The sequence below is a fragment of the Tyto alba genome, unplaced genomic scaffold, assembly GCF_018691265.1.
Source record: "Tyto alba isolate M040663 unplaced genomic scaffold, T.alba_DEE_v4.0 Super-Scaffold_40, whole genome shotgun sequence".
Taxonomy (NCBI): domain Eukaryota; kingdom Metazoa; phylum Chordata; class Aves; order Strigiformes; family Tytonidae; genus Tyto; species Tyto alba.
In genome coordinates this window covers 8,248,441-8,262,969 of record NW_024881316.1, presented here as the reverse complement: position 1 = coordinate 8,262,969, position 14,529 = coordinate 8,248,441, and positions in this window count along the sequence as shown.

Here is a 14,529-nt window from a genome sequence, read left to right as displayed (position 1 = left end):
TCCTTCAAGTATAGCCTTCACATATAAGCAAATGTGTGTCAAGCAATTTAGGAATATGCCTGAAAGAAATATGATTTTCCCTCCTGAATCAATCAATCCTTTCTTCTTCCTATACTACCTATACAATTCTTATAAATGATACCTTCACAATTCTACTGGGAGGTTAAGTAAGTGAAATGTTAATGCAGTTCTCGTATGAGAGAAAATACATGTAGATTCCCAGTGCTCTGTAATCATAATGCTTCAAGTTCATATTCATATCCTTGAAATGCTGGCTGCCTAAGATATTGCAATGTATATTTCCTTTAAGAGATTAAAAAAAAAAAAAAAAAAAAAAAAAAAGTAAAAAGGAAATAAACAGGTAGAATCAGTGTCATTGTGTGAGAACCAATGTAATTAATTCACTGCAATTGGAACCTTGCAAAGGATTTACAAACAAAAGGGTGGGATTGCAATTAACATGTTCCCTTGTTCCTGAGCAAGCCTCCCCTTTGATCTTTCCAGATGACAGGAGATGTGTCTTAGGAATTAGAATGTAATGCAGGCATCAGCTGTGATTGATGGAGGGGTATCAGGGCTTAGCGAGAGGAAACTCTTCAGGCAAGCAGGCATGTGTCACTGTATTTATTGCACTGACCCTCCTCCTAGTTCTTTCCTGAAAGGAACCCTTTCACCTAGGTTCAGCTTGTCATTAGCAATGGCACTACAGATGGGTGTTTTTCTTTTTTAGCTATGATCTCTGGAAGCTGTGTTCTGTGTCAGGTGCTCCTTTCTTTTGACCTACTTTGGATTGCAGCTTTGCCTTTAATAAGAACACAGTGCTCTTTTCACAGGTTGATAGTGACTAATGCATATATAGCCTTGGAGGAAAAAAAAAATATGGAGACAGAAAGTATTTAGCATGTAGGTTCCTACCTCTAACCTGAAACAAAGTAGAGTAGAAATATTTTTTAGGTACATAAATAAAATATCTCAGGTATTAGAAGTGATACAGCTACATTTTGCACAGTTAATTTGCTCTGTTTCTTGTTTGAGTATTAGTACTAGTCTACAGAGTATTTAATAAAAAATAGGTTATTATCAAAGACTTGGTCAAAAAAATGTCTTTAGCAGTCACTTTTCTCAGGCCTCAGGGCATACAAAATGATGTGGCTCAAGTATCTTTAAAATAATTGCAGGTTCTTATATCATCTGGATGTCAGGTTTATCATTTAGCCTTTGAAAAGTGCCTCAAAATAATTTTCTAGTAATTTAAATTATGTTTAAAAAGTAATAAAGTTAAGGTGTATCGTGGCATTGGTTGTTGCCTTGTGACTGTTCAGCTGGCAGTCATTTGCCTTCCAAAGTGTAGTCAGATTAATGACATTGTATCACAATGGCCTCATGTCTTAAATAAAAAGAAGACTTTTACTGATAGTTGCGTGTACGATTCTTCTGTAATAGAGCCCGTGCATGAAGCTGTTGTATGTGGAGAAAGCTGTTTGAATGGAATAGGAGAATTCTGGAAGGAAGGTGAGATGTTTGCCATGCTGCTTTAGACACCGAATTCTGTGATGAGTTTATTTTAGAGTTTTATGTCATAAGAATGTTGCTATTTATATTTGTGTAGGCTAGTTTAGTCATTCTTATGATAGGTGAGTCAACAGAAAACATAAGCATATGACTAATCTTCATTATATACGTAAATCAATCCTTATTCAACATATCATATTATGCTTTATATTATAAAAACATGCTCCTAAATAATTTAAGTGATTTGCCATTTTGGGATGTGAGAGAAGTGTACAATTATTTTTGTTATTTTGAGAAAGGAAGAAAAATAAGCCCTTCTGTTTTACATAAAGGTGTCTAAGCAATTTATGTAACAGTTGTAAAACTCCTACAAATCTAAAATAGCATTTCTTAAGTAACTGTGGCTGAACAGGAAATGTAGCAAGAAACAGGAATCTATTGAACCAGTTAGAGCTTTTAAGAGTGGCATGTGTCTGTACCGCAAAGGGAGAGTTCCCATGTAACCAATGTGACTTTATGGCATTAGTTCTTTCCGGGATTTAGCCTTCAATAACTAGTTTTTTATTAAACTCTACCAAATTTCAAGGAGGTATCTCTCAGGTGGCATATTACAACAGCATACAGCAGCTTTTTGCAGACTAAATATAATTAGGGTTAGCTGATTGCTAAGAGAATTAGAGGAAAAGCATCAGGAAGAAAAAAAAAATTAAAAACCTCCTTGTATCTTCAAAGCTGTGTTCAAGCTGCATGTGTGAGTATACATAAAAGTTTTAATAAGTACTCACTAAGGATAGCAGATATATACCATAACTAGTTAATTAAGCCATCATGGAAAGAATGCTACAGTAAGCAGTCATTAGAGAGCCTCTCAACAGATTCACCTCTCCTTTCCTCTCAATTTATTCTGCTAGTCTTTTTATTACAGCTGAGAAAAAAGTAGGAAAAATAATGTGTGAAAATTAGATCAGGAATGACAGTTGCCTCTGAGTGTAGCATATCTCAGAATTTATTTAATTTGTTAAAAAGGAACAACTTCATTGGCAAGAAGTCAGCATCACTTGTTTTCTGACTTTTCTGTAGCTTTTCAGACAAAGTTTTATTCAGGATTTCTCTCTTTCTGGCTCTTTTAAATGGTTGACAGGTAAAAACATTCCTCATGGAAAACATGTGGCTGATCCAAACATTTTATGTTGCGGAATAAATACCCAGATTCCTCTCTCTGCATATATGTGTTATGTGTTCATGGTGTGTTTATGAATGAGATTATTCATGGAAATTAGAATGGTACAAGTGTCTCCATTAGATACCACATAAGATTTAGCTATCAAAACAAGGCCTTTTTAAGGAAAATTAAGACACAGGGGATAGACAGTAGAGTGTACATAAGATTTACAAGGAGCAAAGTCAAGCTAGACTGATATGGAGGAATAAATTTGCTCTTCTGTGATCATTTTGAAATTCCGTGTTCCCAAATTAAGTCCCACTCAAGGTTTAATTTTTTTATAGTTGAATAAGGAAGATATAAAGCTGCAGACGTTTAGAAGGGAAGCAACTTGTAACACATATTCCTTGGTCTTCCAAAATAAGTCTGTACATTACTGCTATCTCTCATGATCTGAGATCTGAGCAGTTAGATTAGTTTCAGACCTCAGAGGAATATCTCACAGGAGGGGAATTTTGGTAACAAAATAAGGTATCATAAATGCCATTTGTTCTTAGAGAACAAGAACCTGTTTTCCTGAACACAGGAGAAATTTTTTTTTTTAAAAAAAAAAAAAAAAAAAAGAAATCAAGAGTATTTCTTTACTTGTGACTTCAAGGCTTCAGTGCTTTTCCAGTCTGCATGTCATTTTTCATTACTGATTTCTCAAGTTTCTCACTTTCAGTGGCAAAAGCTGATGCTCCTTCTCCCTCTCCTTCTCCTCCCCCAAACTTTTTTTCTTTTAAATGTGTCTATAAGGAGGGGCTGGTATTTCTTTTCTCCTATCTGTCCATACCTGGTGAGATATGGTTGTGCAGTGTCGTTCAGTTCACATCTCTGTGCTCAGATCTCTTCCCAAGAAGAATCCAGGGATATGGGAGGGTGGTATAGACCTGGCTCTTCTTCTGACATCGAAACATGATGGTAGGGCTGGCAAGACTGAAGTCTAGATGCAGTGAAATATCCCTGTGCTGCCTGTAGACACAGTTGTGCTTTTTAGACTAGCAGACTTCTAGATTAATAAATACAAATCTCCTTATGATGACGTTACAGCTTTTTCTTAAATCCCTTTTTACAAGGAACAAGTTCCATTTTAATTTTCCTGATTTCAGTGCATTCATACACAGTTTTCTCATTATTTTTGTTAGAGAGATAATATATAAAAACATAAAAACAAATAAGAAATCTATGTTCAGAAATTAAACAAGCCTAAGGACTGGATTATCTATGTAAATTTTGCAAAAAGTCTTCATGGTTTTGTCTTGGGTGAACTATTCTCTAGATTATGTCCAGAATATACATGGGTTAGCGTGCCTCCACTCAGGCAGTTTGGGTGAAGCTGCCTTAATTCAGGTGATAAAAAAGTTTAGTTTGATAGTGAAGTATCAGACCAGGACAGGTGCTGTCAGAGGCAAAAATAAATAACATCTGAATCTTTTTACTTAATATTTTAGATGCAGCTCTAGTGTTAACAGTTGTCCCACCTGAGCCCTAGTACATTCAAATCCTCCCTAGATAATGTAGGGAAAGACTTTCTGGAGGTTAGAGAACTGTTACATTAGTTTCAAGTACAGACTCTTGTGTTCTTGTGTTGGGTAGAGGCTGTTGTTGTTTCAAGAACTGATTAGATTTCTTACTGATTTCTTCATGAAAAGACAGCCAACAAAGCCATCAGTTGTACATTCTTGAGTGCCATCTACTGGCACCTTCTTTATTACAAGCACATATACTCATTTACATGTATGTATACATATTTATATATGTACATATACAAACACACATACACATATATATGCACATATACATATATGTGTATATATAGATATAAATTTACAGTGTGCTTACACCCATTTAAGAGCCCTCACCTCATTGTTACTGTGCTTAGGAGTTAAAGCTAAGTTAAATTAGCAGAATTAATGAAGCCAGTTTTCCTGTGAGACTGTATCCCGTATTTCTAACCAATTCCATGTCCCCTCCAACCCCCCCACCCCGAACTCACATCTCTGAGCTCCCAGTCTCCCCAGCATCATCCTATCCTATCCAAATTGGATGAGTTATAATTGTTCTTTCCTCGGAGGGAACAACAATTTCTGTTCTTTACTCTGTCTCCAGAGTTGACAAAACTTTTAGAACATGCACATCTTTGAGCTACCTCTCCTTCTCAGACCTAGCTGAAACTGATCGCTAAGGACATAAAAGTTACCAGGTAGATCAGCACAAAGTACAGAGGTTGTAATCCCATCTCTCATTTTATTTTAATTGCATTAATTTTCATATAGTTCATTTTAATTAATTGGCTGCCCTAATAATCATTAAACATGGATTGACAGTTAAATAAATATATTATTTCTTCTTGAATGAGATTTTTTGGGTTGATTTGGGGCTTGGAGTTGGATGTTCAGGCACTGAAAAAATATACTGCTGCTTTTGGCAGAAATTAATAGGTGAAATTGAGGACAGAATTTTGCTTACAGTAGTTCAAATATCTCACTTGTTACTTTGCCATTGTAATGGCATTCTCAGAGGATAAGTGCACAGTATTAGGTGGCCTGCAACCAGTATCTTCAAAAAGCAATGTAAAAGAGATAGTAATTTTCTGAAGTCTATATTTAGGATTAGTATTTATAATTTATTTCTGTCCCATAGAAAATGTCTTGTCCTGTTTGTACCAGGTAACGACAAATAAATATGAAATAAAGACATGCACTTTACAGATCAGGTAGGATTGCAGTCTACACATCTGTGCTCTGTCCAGATGATGAAGTGTAGCAATAAACATTTACCAGAAGCAATTGTTAATTACGAACTATCAAGCCAAGTAACAATCATTTGTGCCTTTTCAGTGTGGTCCTGTCCTACTCCATGCATTTCACCCTTCTGACAATAAAGGCCTGGGAAAAAGTATTTTATGTAGCCAGTTCTCATTTTGTCCTTATGAAGTAAAATTCAGTGCTGAGCCCAAGACACAGACAGTTACTAAATATCTGTAGAAATAATATTCAGAAAGAGAAAATACTACTTACAGCTTGTAACCATTGGCTAAAGTAAAAAACAAAACCTTGGAATCACAAATCTATTGCAATGTATTAGACTCTGACTTAAAATTTTTTTTTTCCCTTTTTTCTCAATAAAAATATTGTTTACTACCTGAAAAGTATAATTTTGGTCTGGAATTGTCAGAAGAAAGAATAAAAAAGCAACTATTTGCAAATAAATTATATTCCTTTTGAAAAATGTGCTTAACATCATGAATGTGAGTAGTTCCAGAAAAGTTCTGTGTGAAGAAAAAACACTAAGAAAGTCTTGAGTTCACATGTAATTTTAAGTTAACACAGAATAAGGAAATGTAACAAACAATGGAGTGAAGAAATACAAAGTAAAACCAGATCAGTTTATACACATTTTTTTCCCCCTCTCTCTCTGCTGATTTTATTTCTATATTAAACTTCTATCTATTTCAAATTTTATGAAATCTATGCTTTACTAGCTTTGAATTGATTGAGTGTTTTAATTTTTGGCTACTTCTAATATTGTTCTTAGGAGTTTTATTTTCCTGTGAGACATCTGTTTCATCTTCTGAAATATGTTATATTGTACACATTGCCTTTTAATTTTAAATTAGATCAAAATAGAATAGAAATATAAACTAAAACCACTGTGTGGTTTCCTGTTACTCACTTTCTTTCCTTCATTCCTATTCTATAGTTCCAGTGCTTTTCTTGCCCTATGTAAACACTCACAAACTATGAGCAAGCAGTTAGGAAACAGAGATAACAATGGTTCTCTGTAAAGCTGCATTTGTGTCACACATATATCCACTCCACTTATCTTCCAAAATAGCTAGTATTAATCATACTAGAGGTCAATGGAAACACAATTATTGATTTTGATGAGCTTTGGATTAGGATCAAAAGAAACTGGAATTTTTAATAGATCATTTCACATGGGGGGGAAGTAAGATTTTCACCCACTCCTGAACCATAAATAAAGAGCAATATTATGATTTAGTGTTTTAACCCTATCCTGACTTGAAAAGATCAGAGATTTTGTTGGAAGTAGATTTTGAGGTACAATATGTAAAAAATCCCAATAATAAAAAAACATTTCCATACATTATGATTTTGAAAATATGAAAATGGTGAAGAATTACTGACTAGGTAAATTCTCATTCATTTATACTACCATATATTTAAACAATTTGCCTTTACTCTAGAGTTGACTAAACACAGCAAAGATGATTTCTGCTTGTTATAATGGGAGCAGTACCAAAATCTATAGTTAAATGAACCATGTTTTTTATTATAGTCCATTATAGTCTTTCATAGGTTTCTGAAACTTTCACGTTTGTTCTCTCTGAATATGATATTTCTTGGTACCATCATTATCTGTATTACTGGTTATTATTTTCTGTGTGAAGATGTTTTATGCAAGGTGTTTAGACAGTTTTGAATGATAACCCAGACAGGGGAGAGGAAAAATATGTTTTAATACAAAAATTCTATTTTTAAAGATTTTTTGAACAGCTGTTGAAATGTTTCAAGTAATGACAATAAAATTTTAATTTTCCCCTGCACTGTATTTATTTCAAGTGTCTCTGAATGTTCCCAGAAAAAAAAATAGGGTGAAAATCCAAGAACAAATAATATAATATTAGACTATGTTATTTGAGACATATTATCTGATCCTGTAATTAAAGACTGCTATAATGAACACATGCAGAGACAAAGTTAAAGTTGTACTTTCCACAGAACAGGCTGAATACTTGGCACAGCTATTTAGGAAACAGAACTATACAAAAAGAATGAATTATTTGACTAGTAATAGAACTGATCCAAGGAAAAAAATAAGGGGTGTGTGACAATTTTAGCAATAAATGTCCAAGCTATTAGTAGAGTGCATTATCCACCTAATAAAAAGACACCACAAAGAATGTGTAATTTAACACTTAACACTGCTACCTTATCCATCTTTTTACATCAGTTCTATAAAATGGAATAAAAATTCAGGGGATAGTTTACATTTCTGCTCATCCTTAAAACCATCTCTGTAGCACGATGTCAATAGATGCTTTTTTTAAATATTCCCAAATGATTTTTTTTTATTTACCTTCCTTTATTTTTCTTCTTTTTTTTTTTTTCATATTTTTTTTTTTCTTGAATTCAATTTGCACTTTGTCTTTGAAGTTTATTCTTTAATTATCTTTGGTGGTCTGGTAAGACTCTTTCCACAGAACAGTTCATTGACTTAGGCTAATATATCATAAATGAGAAATCTTCTGCTTGAAGTACCATTTTAAAGCACCATTTTAAACTGGATGGACACATCACATTGACATACACTCAATAATAACACTTCACAGCTTTTTATTAAGCTGGTAAGCATGCTTTTTTTCTTTTACTTTTTTTTTTTTTCTTTACCCTCTCAGAGACAGCTGCCCGTTCCTGTTCATGTACTGTTTCTGCCAATACTCTGATGTCTTTATTTAGTGAATTATAAAGAATTGCTTAGAGTCTTCTGCAGTTTCAAAAAACTAGCCATTGAAGGAGAGGAGGATAGAACTTACTCAGGAGATGGATGACAGCTTTTCATCTGGGGATCATACAGAAAGATGCTTCCTTCTATAAAAATAGATCCTCCAATGTTGTTGCTCCTCACATTTTACAAAGGCCAATCATCCTTAAAAAGAAAAAAGACCATTAAAACTGTGAAGTCAGCTGAATACTACAATCCTCATTCAGCCAAACTGTATTTTTTTCGATTATTACTATTTTACACAGTAAGGCATGCAGAGTTGGCTCCTAAAAGAAACAGATTGTTCTGGCAGCCTCCCCCACCCCCACCCCATCCTTCAAGAAACAATACCAGGCTGAGTAAAATCAGCTTGCACAAATTTTGTTTCATAGAGAGAACATTGGAATTGAATTTGTCGACAGTATCTTTTTGGTATCAGAATGCTGCTAAAGAGGGAAAAAAACAACAGAAAAAAGAACATTGTGATCATTATTAAATAAACTGTCATCTTATTTAACTGAATGAAGTGACTTAAATGTCACCATAATTAGCTGTTTGGAGTTTATTTTTTAAATTATAATCTGTTAATTAACGATTAATGTGTGCCTTTAAGACATAGCCCACTGCAGGAGGTACTGGTGAGGCATTTTGCCTCAGCAGGAGTGCTAGGCAGTAGTTAACACAGAATAAGCAACTGGGACAGATCCTCAGCTGGTTAGGATTTAGCTTTGTATTTATTTGGAGTACAAAAGAAACTATACTTTCATATGGAAATAGGTTACAGAAGTGTCTTTCAGCAGGTGGGGAAAGGGTAGGGTTGGAACATAGGAGGGTGCTGGTCAGTCATATTTCCTGGGGATGGAAAAGAAAAGATAAAGACGGAGTTTGATTAGGAATACAGACAAGCCAGGATGAACCATTTAGCTGACCTGTTCCTGATGACATTACCAAGTACTGAAGGATCAGTGGTCATGTTATTTGTCAGAACAAGTGTTTCAAACATAAATAAAGAATAAAGCAGGTAACATTTGTACTTACAGGGTGGCAGTAGGGGAGTTATAAAGATTATCACTCTTATTTACTTCCATGTCTTAGGGAGGGCTGATGTCTGGCAGAAATCAGCCACTAAAGTTTCAGTTTCAGCTGAACTAGTTAGTTATGCAGAAATGTAAAGTAAATGTGATCATATTTTCTGAATTAATATAAAATTATTATCTTAGTCTAGTTATCACATTGACTGCTTTGTGCCATATGAACTAGTGTCCCCTTATTAAGTAATTGAGAAGGCTTATATCTTTTTTTAGGTATCAGCCCCTAAGTTATCTGACTCTGTGCCAAGGAGTTCATTGAGGTCTTGGGTGAAGAGTTCATTAGGAAAGTCAAATTATAACATAACCACACACTTGTGTGGATGCCTTTGGTCCCTATAGCACCAAAAGCCTTTCAATCCTCTACAGATAGAAACTGGAAATTTTTAATGTAGAATACATTCATACAGTCTCCCTCAATATTTATACAAGATGTGTGTGCAGTTTTCATAATTTTGTTCAACTTCTTCATGCCAGAAAGTGATTGAGAAAGGTTCTCTGAACATTTGTTTCAATTTAGTGATTAAAAACAGTGGCTACAGGTTCCTCAGTGGATGTCAGATCTTTGAGATTACACATTGCTGACATTTTGTTTCATTTCACCTGGCTTAAACTGGGAAGAAAACTAAAACTCAATGGTATTTCTTGGTTGTCTTGCAGAGTTAGTGTAGAGCAAATATGGCTGTCTTGTAAACAAAAAGCTAGTAAATATTAGAACTGAAATCAAAGGACCTCGAATTACAAATTCATCTAACTGTATGTAGAGAGATTGTTTCATACTACAGAAAAATGTCTTTCATTTCCTTTTTACACTAGTGTGTTCATCAGCTGAATTTTCTTTCCTATTTATTTTCTTTTTACACCAGGTCTTGGAGAAATATCAAACTCAGCGTAGTAATAATAAGAAGTTTACCTGTTCCTCAAAATCACAATGTGGAGTTTCAGCTGTAGCTGGCACTTGTAGAAAGACTCTCTGTGCTGTGTTCAGGTTTCCAGCCAGCTGAATACTTCCCATGCCCTGCCTACCTGTACGCAGAGCTATGTAAATTTATGGCCTCAGAATAAATCATTTGCATTTTTATTCTGTATTTTTAGGACTCTTGCCTTATATCCAGGCTTATTTCTTCACTGAATCAGAATTTCCTAAAATATTAATTCACTGTCTAATGTCCTCACCATATTCTATGATTTTTTTCTGTTTGTTTGCTTTGTCTAAAATGTATTTTTGAAATAAAGTTGTAAACAAATTAAAATGGCATAAACAAATGCAAGACATGCTAAAGAAGTTCAGTACGGAGAAACAGAGAACAGGGAAATATTTAGCTGGGCTTAAAGGAAAAATAATGCAGAAAGAGGAGCAGAGAAAGGAAGAGGAATATATATTTTTGAGGTTATTTGGAAGCATCAAAGCTTTAATTTAAACACAGCCATCAGTTATGCTAGCTGACACAGGACAGCTCGTGTTCATGCTACCAGAATCTCTACCTAATTAATGAGAACTGCTGTTGGCCTACGCTAGCTACTGAGCCATCTCTTGGAAGTCTATGGGAGAGTGCTAGTTGACTTCAGCCAAAGCTACTCAAGAGCTGGTACTAATAATGTGAGGCCATAGGTGAATGAGTGTTTCTGACAGCATAACTATATGGTATTTGCAAACAGAGTTTCCTCTGTGGAGCTGTGGTTTTTGTCTGATTTTCAAGCCTGTGCTGCAGCTGTTAGTATAGCTCTGCACCCTTTCTAACAAGCCCCTCTCTCACCAGCACAGTTTTGAGGTTGGAGTTGGATCACGGCAAGTGCTATATGGTTGAGCTCAAACTTGCCTTTGAAAGACTGTGTAGACATCATCCTTGGTTTCCTCACTATTATATGGAATATAAACATGGTGTAAAACTAGGCCCATGGGATATCTCATATATTCTCTATTCCCTCATACGAAGTTTGATTTTTTCTTGAGAGTGAAAAAAATACATATTGTATCAGAAATAGCAATTACAATTCTTTATTCTACTAAAAATTATTATATTCTTCCCCCTCCCTCCAAAAAAAAAAAGTTGCTTTTTTTTTTTTCTTTTCCTTACCGTAAAGTCTTATGCTACAGTGAATTTCATATGGTTATTTCCAGCACTTTGGTTATCACAATGTGGTCTTCAGATAAATAAAATAACAATTTTCCTCCATTCACTACAAAGGGTAAATTCAGAGATAACAGTGATCTGGGGATTTAGAAATTGTGCTAAATTCATATGGTAATGAACATCTGTGATGTTTTGGTGACTCACTTGCTCAAAAGGATACAATCCCCAGGTTTCATTATTGTCTTTGAAAACTTGCAGGAAGTCCCACACTGAACACTGATGACAGACAACACAGGATGGTTTTAAGCTGTCTCCTAGTATGAAATAGGACAATGCTAAGCTACAACCCAGTGTGATACAATGGTTAATGTCTAATACATGGAAAACTTTTCAATATTTTTGTGTTTTAATGACATCCTTAAACATTAATGAAAATGTAACTTAATGAATCACCTTGAGTGCTATTGTAATTTTTTACTTGTTTGTTTGTTTTTCTTCATTTGCTGAAGTGGCACAAATCGAGCCACCTGCCAGGAAACTCTCCTGAATGGTTTAATTCCTTTCTTTTACCTCTCTTCCCACTCCTCCCCTGACAGTTAAGACTTTTTTCAAGTGTGTTCTGAGGATTTTGGAGCATATTTTCCTAATCAACTGTGTTAAAACGCTCAGCCATTTACACTGGAGGATTTTCTTTTACAAAATAAGAATACCTCCCTCTCAAGTTATTTTGTCACTGAGCTTGCACCGATGTAGTTTAATACGTTCAATGAATTCAAAGTGAGGGCAACACCAAAAAGCAGTTTTTGAAAGGGAAAACATGCAGTACTTGCTATTCAGAGAGTTGTGGACAAACCGAGAAAGGGTAGGATAGTGCAGAAAATTCAAATGCATGCTACTACTCAGAGTAGAAAAGGAAGGGCTACTAAAGGTATTGGGACGTGAAAAGTGTGTTGCAGGTGAATGCAGCCAAAGTGTTGGAGTCAGAAGCATTATATTTCTGCCAAAAATGTCAACATTCCTGGAATACAGGGAAAACAGCACTAAGCCCCTGCAATGGCAGTGTGCTCCATTAGGCCCATGGGAATCTGTACTGACAGGAGTGTCAGGTGGTGAAGAAGGTAGCTGGACAGCAGCATCAATGGACCAGTGCCATGTTTAACCATCTTGCCCTTCTGAATGGTCTTGACCACCATTTATCCTACCGAACAGTCTGGAGCAGGAATTTTTGCATTAAGGCTCACTGAAAGCTCCTTTTGCACAGGGCCATCTGTGTCTCTTAAGTCTTGTTAATAGGAAATAAAAAATATTTGCTTCCTGAGAGGAACATGAGCTCAACACATGCTGCTTTTGAATTAATATGTTTTCTGTCCACAGATGTTTTACCAAGAAGCTTATTTATAAGCATCTTTAGAGTAACTAGCAGAATAATTAAGTTATTATAGGGTTAAAATACACGTAAGTATTTTATTAGATAGGTGAGACACTTGGGTTTTGTAAGCCTAATGCTAATTTACCTAATGAGCTTCATAAAGTGACATTCTGGTTATAGTGGAAAAGAAGATTTGGAGACACTGCATTTTGTGCACATTTTTCATCACTGTTGATTTTATCATGCATTTAAATTTTGAATTTTTGCCCACTTATCCTGCTCTTCCTGGAAATCTTTTAGTGCTCTGAAGACTGTAGCTTCTGAAGCCACAATCTTAACCAAAAAAATCTGTACTTACAGATTGATATCAAGAGTACATGGGATTTTTATAATTGACAATTTTATTGCAGAGATCTTTATGTTGAGGCCCGAGGGTTTAAGCTTTCTCTGTTATCCAAGATCAGGAAGAGACCTAACTAAAAATGTAGATTTTTCTACATTCTCTTGCTGTGAGGTTCTTAGACCTTTTTTTCTGAAACTCTTTGAACTGGCCACAATACAAAACAGTCTATCAAACCTGACAGATTTCACATTTGGTCCATCATAGCAATTTCTTTTTTCCTAAGAATGCTTACAAATCTGTTTTAGCTTTCAGGACATTTGGCCAAGCCATAAATCTCTTTTCCAATCACTTAGCTCTCTTAAATCCTGGTTAGTTTAAATTGTTCTAAACTTTGTTGGAGGGATTATTCTTTTAATTGCAATTATAAAGGGAGTATTTCACGATCTGTATTCATTATACAATCATAGAAAAATTTTAATCCTAAATAAGATGTTGAATAATAATTAAAACTACTGAAGATTTGATTAAGAGTGTTCAGGGATTAGAAATGAGAATTAAAGATGGCTATTGGGCCCAGGGGTAAATTCAAGGACTTCAAACACCTCTTCAAGGAAAAAAACTAAAACAAAACAAAACAAAATAACCCCTCATATCCAAAACAAAACAAAATGAAACATGTTTTTCAAAGTGATTAAGAAATTTATTGGACTAAGGATTTCCTCCAGGAAGCAGTCTAAAAAAGCCACATAAAAACAATAGAATGTACTTTCTGAGCTCCTCAGAGAGTTCACTGTGTATCATGGGAGACACAATTCTGATTAGCTTCAGAGGGAGTGTTAAATGCTTGAACTGCTAAAGAAAAATGGGATTTTTTTGTATATATAATAAAAAAGTGGAGTAAAAAAAAAAAAATGAGGAGAAAGAGCAAATCAGAAAATGATGGCTGAATTTTATTTCCCATCATAAATGTGACCTGTTTATAAAGTGGACAAGTACCTAATATTATTTTTTTTCCCCAAAAAAAGCTTCATTATAAAATATGCTTTAAAAAACCTTCCCATCTAAATCAAATGGAGGACACTTTACACAATATTACAGCTACATTTGAAATGAGTGAACGTGAAATATTTTGTCCTGACTACCACAGAGCCAAAATTAATCCTCTTAAACAAGGTAAGAACTTATTTTGACTAAGCGATACTTTATCCATACTTATATGTAAAAAATTGTACATAAGTGCATATATGTGTACATGTATGTATATATATTTTACTTTTTCCTGCAGCTCTTTGCAGTTCTTCATCACAGTTCTGAGCCTTAGGGTGATTACATTATCCTTCATTTCCAGTAAATGAATAGAAGATGTCACTGAAAGTGCAGAACAAATCACAAATGTGTGAAGCTTGAGAAATATTTTCCAAAAATATCAG